Source organism: Pecten maximus, chromosome 1 (genome assembly GCF_902652985.1).
Source record: "Pecten maximus chromosome 1, xPecMax1.1, whole genome shotgun sequence".
In the NCBI taxonomy this organism is placed as follows: domain Eukaryota; kingdom Metazoa; phylum Mollusca; class Bivalvia; order Pectinida; family Pectinidae; genus Pecten; species Pecten maximus.
In genome coordinates this window covers 36,036,633-36,044,743 of record NC_047015.1, presented here as the reverse complement: position 1 = coordinate 36,044,743, position 8,111 = coordinate 36,036,633, and the positions used below count along the sequence as shown (strand labels likewise).

The following is an 8,111-nucleotide window of genomic DNA, read 5'->3' as shown; positions in this document are numbered from 1 at the left end:
CTTTCCTTCTCTTTGATAAGTCAATGTAAACATGTAAAAAAAAATGTATTTTTTTGTAATGAATAAAAACAGTCATAGTTTTTTATCAATTCTAACTATTTAGTTGGGTTTTTTTCTCAGTTTTGAAATAAAAATGGTATTATACATATTTACAGTGAGTGTTTAAGGACTATTGGACCTACCTCTCACCATGTTGTTGATACTGAAACAATTTTTTTCAAACAAACATATTACTGAACAGAATGCATCCATTTTTTCCATGTTTGTAACAAAACATACCAGAAAGGTGCTGGACTTCGACTTTTAATAAAAAATAACTTTTGAAACAATAAAAAATAACTTTTGTCGGTTGTCCGAACTGTCACAAATTCATAATGATAAAATACATACGAGAGGGACATTGCCATGGAATGTGTTATTTCATTATATAGCTACACGTATTTACCGTTTTTTATTAAGTTTTTGGTCTCTTATGCGTGTTTGTGAATTTCACTTTCGAACCATTTACACGAAAACAGCCATTCGGGTTCCAACACGTGCATCGAAGGCAAAAATGATATCGCTAAAAATCTGTATGAAATCGGACTTTAAAAATAAGCACACACCAAGATTAACACGTTGGCACATTAAATACTGCAAACACATTGCAATCAATATATGTTTATAACTTATAATTACGTTTTTGTCGCTGTCATTCTTTCTACTTTCACTTCATGCCGCCATCATGCCGTTTATGTTATGAAAATATTAATGCGCACAGGAACCTCCGATATCAAATTTCGCATGTAAGTATATATTGTCTGCCATTAATTATTTTAATATGTTTTCTGTATTTCTATTTATCATAACTTTACGTTTAATAACACCACATAATCAATTTGACGATAATAAATATATTTCTATTTCCGATAGCGTAGGGGGCCAACCGATTTACTTACTTCCGGATTTATGTATCTTCGTTGGTAAATTTTAATTGAAAGTGTGTTTTTGTGATAATTGGACTCTAATGACGAAGTAACGGATAGTGTGACATTTCATTACAGTTATGAGCTTATTATGCATTGATGAGGGACGCAATCGCGTTGAAGATTTTTCAACAACATGATCTCAGGTAAGATTCATGTGTTATAAAACGACAATTTTGACAGGTAAGTTGTTGATTTCACAAGGGTGTATTATAGGATATAAATCTTTTTTAATATGGCAGGAACCGATTCTTTCGGTTTATTAGCTACAAGTTTTTAAGAGAAATATACAAAATCCAATATAGTTCAAACTGAAACATTGATAATATTCATACAACTATTGTTATTCGTAAAGTCCATCATACAATTTACCCTATTTGGCCCCTTTATGTATGTGCAGTACGACAACACGTACAACATGCGTGTACTACTACAGCTTAAAGGTGCCGTGTGACCACATGGATACTGTTGATGTATTTGTATAGATTAGATAATTGCCATAATTAAGGATTTTCTTTTACTGGTGACACTTATATATCATACTCTATATACAGATGACTGATCTACCCAATGAAATCCTGTGTACATATATGTATGTTTACCTGATGATACCTGATACCTCTTCTTCTACGTCACTGGTTAGCTGATATCAGCTAATTCTGACGCATCTTGTAGGAATAACTCACTTTTATCCTGTTGCCCATCATAAAAAACTTGGGTAAAACTTAAAAGGTACTTTGTGCCAATGTGGTTATTTAGACCATTTTTAGAAACATTTAGAGTGGGGGCTTCTACTACTGAACTGGGGATTAAACTCCACGAATCCACCACTCGTCGACTAAAAATTCCCTGTGTGACTGTCGTTCTGCTCTGGTTTTTATATCGTTTTTTTAATGTCCTCTGGTGTTAGTTTGTGCCATCGTGAAAAGCATGTTTTTATCCAATATATATGTCTATATTGTTGAGTATTTTGTAAACTTCAACGACATCATTGCGTTTACGTCTGTATTCTAGTGTTGGTAGCCCAAGCTTTTTTAGTCTTTGGTGATATGGCAGGTCTTTTATGGAGTGTACTCTTTTTGTAGCTTGTCGTTGGACATTTTCAATCACTATTTGGTCTGTCCTTAGTTACCAGACTTGTGTTGCATATTCTAAATTTGGTCGAATCAGGTTTTATATAGTGTTAGAAACATGATTGTGTTCATGTACAGAAAATTTCTAAAAATTAGACCCAGAATACTATTTGATTTACTGACTGTTTGGCTAACATGTTGACTAAATTTCAATTGTCAAAGGTCACCCCTAGGTCTTTTTCTTTTGCTACTTTCTCAATTTGATTGCTAGGAGGAAAGTGGTTTTGGGCTTGATGTCCAATGTTTAGGTGCCTACATCTTTTTGTATTCAGTGTTAGGGTAACGTACATCGATGGTTATCTCCTATGTACTCCGGCTTGGTCCACCATTAAAACTGTCATGTCCTTACATAACCATAAGTGGTTTACTGGACGTTAAACTCTAGCTTCCCCCTCCCCTTCGTACTAAATATTGTAAACGTAACATTAATGGGCAGGTGTAGACGAGGAAAAATGCTGTTTTTACGTGAATAAGGGCAATTTTCTGTTTTTATTCCAGTAAAATGATATAATGAGAAAATGTTTCATTTCTAATTCCACAGTTCCAGAACCCACTTTATCAACAAGAAGCAGTGGACGTAAAAGATGCATGAAATTTGTTTTAATTTTTTATGCATTATTATTAGTTTGTAGTGATATTTCTTGCAGTCTTATTATATTATGGGCTTGTGACCGGTTTATACAGGTGTTCAGTTTATACAAGTTTTTGGTGTATATACAATTAAAATGTATTCTCTGTGTGTTTGCTTTTTAGATGTTTATAATGTAAATACTCTTGATTTTTTTGTTATTTTTGTCCTGCATGTGAATTATTTGTTCTTAGAGAAATCTCTTGTAAATGTCTCTCAATTCACTTCAGGGAAAAGATGGTGACAGGAAAGCTGTTTATGAAGTTGCATATGAGGGGGAGGCAGCTTCCAGCACAGTATCAAATTTGCAGCAAGACTTGGACAAAGGTTCCCTGAAGTTTATAGATATTTAGGTAATATTTAACATTATGTTACAGTTAAAGTAAACATTATGGCCTTCATTTGTTTAGATGGAGATAATTGAGGTAAGAAATGAAGCTTGAATAACAGCTTATTGGTGCATAATTACATGTATAAAGTACAAAGTGAAGTACAATAATGTGAAGCAAAACACCATAGAGGTTGATGTAAAGGTAGACCTTATGAATGGTCACCTATAATTTTGGGATATAAGTCAGTTGATGGGTAAATTTTGTCACTCCAGTCAGCCAGTCGCCTATCCAGTCAGTCACCACTGCAGTGAGCCACCTCTCCAGTAGTGTACACAGCCACCAGTGCAGTAAGTTTATTTGTTAATGTGAACACAGTTCTACATTACTGTATTTATCATAGAGACACCATGTGACTGTTTATACACATTTGAAAATATCTTACAATAAAGATGTTCAAGAAAATAATATAATATTCAGGAGACCTTTCTATCATTGAAAACGATGACGTAAGAAGCACTATTAGCAAAGGTCCCAAATACCATGAAGCACAACCTATTAAATGGACATAACATTTAAAGTGCTCATTGATTCTGTTGAAGTAGAATAACAAATATACATACCATAGGTCTAAACCCCCCCAAAAAGGACATGAACTCAATAGTCAAGGGACAAGAAAAAACAAACAAAGAAACATACAGCGACAGGACACAACATGAACCTCCATAAAAATCATGATGGGTGCCACATGCGGAGCAGGAAATGCTTACCCTTCCGGAGCACCTGATTTCACCTCCAGTTTTTGTGGAGGTTCATGTTGTGTCCTAGCTGACACTGTGTGTTTCCTAAGTTTCACTTGTTATGTCCTGTCCCTTGACCATTGTGTTCATTTTAGTCCCTTTGTTTAAATGTGCAGTATATATTTGTTCTTCTATTCTATTACAGTCAAATGTAGACAGTGAGTCCGGCATTAAGTCAGTCATCAATCGATCAGTCCAGTAGCCAACCAGTCAAATCTGCTATCAACTAAGTAAGCTATAGTTTTGTTTATTTTAGTTTGTTTGTGTAAGTGTAGTTGTTTATTAAGTTTTATTGACAAATATTGATTCAGCTAAGACCATTCAATGTGCAGCTTTGTTATCTCTCCTCAAAAATAGATCATTCAATAGATTATTTTAATTGTAAACTAAGTCCATTGAAAACTATTACTTGATAATGATTAAGTGTCCTCATTTTACAGATAAATGTAGAAAGATATTGTTTGAAACAAATTTACCACTTTCACTTTTCAGTCAAATGTACACATGGACTCGGCCATCAGTCAGCCACTAGTCACCAGTACAGCCACCAGTGACCAGTATGTCACCATTCAACAGTATGTCATGATCAGTCACCAGTCCAATTACCAACATTGTCACCAGTTCAGTTACCAGTTGCTAGGCACCAGTCCAGTTACCAGTCATCAGTCCAGTTACCAGTCACTAGTCCAGTTACTAGTCACCAGTCCAGTTACCAGTCATCAGTCCAGTCACAAGGCACCAGTCCAGTTACCAGTCACAAGGCACCAGTCCAGTTACCAGTCACAAGGCACCAGTCCAGTTACCAGTCATCAGTCCAGTAACTAGTCACAAGGCACCAGTCCAGTTACCAGTCACAAGGCACCAGTCCAGTTACCAGTCACAAGGCACCAGTCCAGTTACCAGTCACTAGTCCAGTTACCAGTCACAAGGCACCAGTCCAGTTACCAGTCACTAGTCCAGTTACCAGTCACAAGGCACCAGTCCAGTTACCAGTCACAAGGCACCAGTCCAGTTACCAGTCACAAGGCACCAGTCCAGTCACTAGTCATCAGTCCAGTTACTAGTCATCAGTACTAATGTGTCACCACAATCTGACAATCCTATAGTAGAGTAAGCCAGTAGTGTCAGTCACTCTTTTCTAAAGCCAATATGAGTGGGATTTGATTTTAAAAAGTATATTTGTTATTTTGTGTACAAATTAAGAGAATAAATTTCATATTATCAAATGTTTAAAAAAATAAAGGCAGACATTGGAGAATACCTGATTTTTAATTTTTATTATTCATTTCATACATACAATGTATCTATGTATATACTCTATACATGTGTGGAAAGAAAATGATAACAAAAATCCTTCCACCATCATCACATTTTCAGGGATGAAAAAAATCCCCCCCCCCCCCCCCCCCCCCCCCCCCCCCCCTCATTCTTTGTGGAAACTTAAAACTCCGAAACAATACATTAACCTTTGGCCTAAAAGCATTCAAAATTGCAAAAGAAATGAGATAAAAAATGTCAAGGGGAATAACTCCTATAAAAGTTTTGCATTCATGGGCCTCCGTACTTACTAGTTGGAACTACTTTTATGTAAGCAACATGGCTTCTCAGTGAAGCCATTTTGACTTGACCCTTGGTTGAAATTTATGACTGAGATGCTGATATACGGAAACGTAATTAAATTTCATTTGTAAATATGTATAGGTGGAAGATGTCAGAATATGAATATTGATAAATCAGATTTTAACATGTGGTGGTATCTGAGATTTTGAAACATTTCTGGAATCCACTTTAAAGTCAGTTTTTAATTTAATTTTCACATTTATGAATTTCTTGGTATAGTAAATATGTGTTTTATATCATACCATAGACATTGAGTGCATTTTTGTTTTTTTATCAGTAATTTTTGAAGAGTTTTTAGTCCTTCTACATGTAACCCCAATATGGCTGACATTAGTAAGTCCAATAGTCCTTAAGAGGAGTCAACGAGGAGCTGAGCAGGATCGTTCAAGGAAGAAAGAGTATACTGTTGAAAAAAACCTCAGATGTGCTGCAAGGATGTAACATTTTTTCAGCCTGTGTAATAGAAATGTACAGCAGTTGTCCACTTCTATTTTAAGTCTTAATCAGCAGTTTAGGAAGAAATGATACCGTTGAGAAAAAAATAGCTGCACTGTCTACTATTTATGGTATGATCATCCACAGCAGGGATCATCTAGCACTGCCCTGCAGGTAGGGCGTAAAATTGTGCCTGCTGCCCCCATTGCATGATCGTAAGAGGCGACTAAATTTGGGATCTTGTCTTTTCACTTCTTTCTTAACAACTTTCTTCTTCCTAACGTCTCCCTTGACACTGCCTCACTTTTGGCCTTTAGTTGAGCGTTCGCCTCTGTGAGGAAGGCTTTGGGTTCTGTCCCCTGGCCGAGACATACCAGAGTCTTTAAAAATGGTTGTTGCTGCTCCTGCTTAGCGCTCAGCATACACGGAGTGGGACGACTGGTTCGCCCGTTGTCAGTATAATGTGACCGGGTGGGGTGTCCTGCTGGGTGTCTTCGGCAGTATGCTTCAGTGAGGTAGCACTTTAAATCGGCAAAAGTTCCGGCCTATTACAAGGAGACATAACACGAACATACCGCAGCCTCCCAAAACACACATACTCACTCACCACACGCATGCATGTCGCACGCACGGGAGGCCGTCCTTAAATGACCTTAGCTGTTAATAGGACGTTAAACAAAATAAACCAACCAAACCAAGTACTTCTTCCTAATGTGTTTATTGACACTGCCTCACTCCTGGTCTTAAATTGAGCTTTCGCCCCTGTGAGGAAGGCTATGGACTCCGTCCCTTGGTCGACACATACTACAGTTTTAAAACATGGGAGTTACCGCTCCTGTTGGATGTCTTTTGCAATGCATTTCAGTGAGGTAGCACTATAAAGTCGAGTTCACATTCACAATATCAGAAGGAAACAAACACGAACATATCGCAGCCTCCCAAGACACATAAAATACTGAAATGCATCTCGCGCACCGCGGTGAAGACCGTCCTTAAATGCCCTTATCTGTTGATAGGACGTTAAACAATACTAAACTAAAACGAAACATCAAAATGTCTTTTGAAACATTATGTTGTAAATCTGTCCATCTGCAACGTCTGAATGTTCATATTCAGAGCACGCACTTTAATACCAAAATCAATAGCACCCTTGTGAACAAACTGAAAGGACAAATATCAGGATAATAAAATCAATTTTATAGTGATTGTTAATAATGTGTTAACGCATTAATTATGCGCGTATTGCAGTTGCTTTGTAAAATAAGCAATCATTTTCACTCGCGCAGTGGAAGAACAAGGTCACAGTGTACACGTATGTCCTGGTCAAAGAAGGATAAACATAATGGCATTCACGTCAACACGTTTTTAAATAATGTCAGCCATGTTAGATGTATAAATTGTATTCATAACATAATATTTTTATTTAGTTATTGTTTGATTTATGCAATTGCTTTTTCAATACTTAAATCTATCGCGTCTTCTGTCTAGGGGATATTGAAGAGACAGAAATAGATGTTCTGCCCCCATTGCAACACTTCGGATTTCGGTCGTTCCTTTTCGAATTACGCTGTCTCTCGGTCTTAAGGTTTCTAGTAACACTCGCACTTTATGTTTCTAGTATCACTCACTTTAGATTCCTAGTATCACTCACACCTTAGGTTCCTGGTATCACTTCTCACAGTTTAGGTTCCTGGTATCACGCACATTTTAGGTTCCAATTTTCACTACACTTTAGATTCCTAGGATGACCTTAGCTGTTAATAGGACGTTAAACAAATAAAACCAAACCTAGTATCACGCAGACTTTAGGTTCCTGGTATCACTCACAATCGATTCACGTAAATCTTTAAGCTTTCATGTATGTACGATAGTTAACTGCTTATATTAACCGAAATTTTATAAAGTAACCGCGACGATACATATAATGAACACGTGCAATTATTTCATAATGTTTTCTTATTTTTTATGTCTTTATTTGTTGTTCATCCTATTTTTCATGCATGGTTTATCAATCCAAATCCTGAACAGATGTTGTTAGTGCCACACGTATATGGAGTATATATACCTATATAGACGGAGGAGGGTGGCAGGTATCGAGCGTTTAAAACCGTACCTGGATGTTCGACCTTCCTTCACAGGATAATTACAGCAACGTCATATTAGTAAAAGTATATTGACGATGGCCACAGGAAAGCGATGTA

General features: G+C 36.7%; 1 long non-coding RNA gene across 1 annotated transcript; it reads left to right on the top strand.

Moving 5' to 3' along the window:
- The first annotated feature begins 861 nt into the window (after positions 1-861).
- LOC117326937 lies at positions 862-4,594 on the top strand. Its single transcript, XR_004532541.1, has 5 exons — positions 862-1,111; positions 2,957-3,079; positions 3,331-3,405; positions 4,001-4,085; positions 4,348-4,594. It is a non-coding gene; the product is annotated as an uncharacterized LOC117326937 (long non-coding RNA).
- Positions 4,595-8,111: the final 3,517 nt, after the last annotated feature.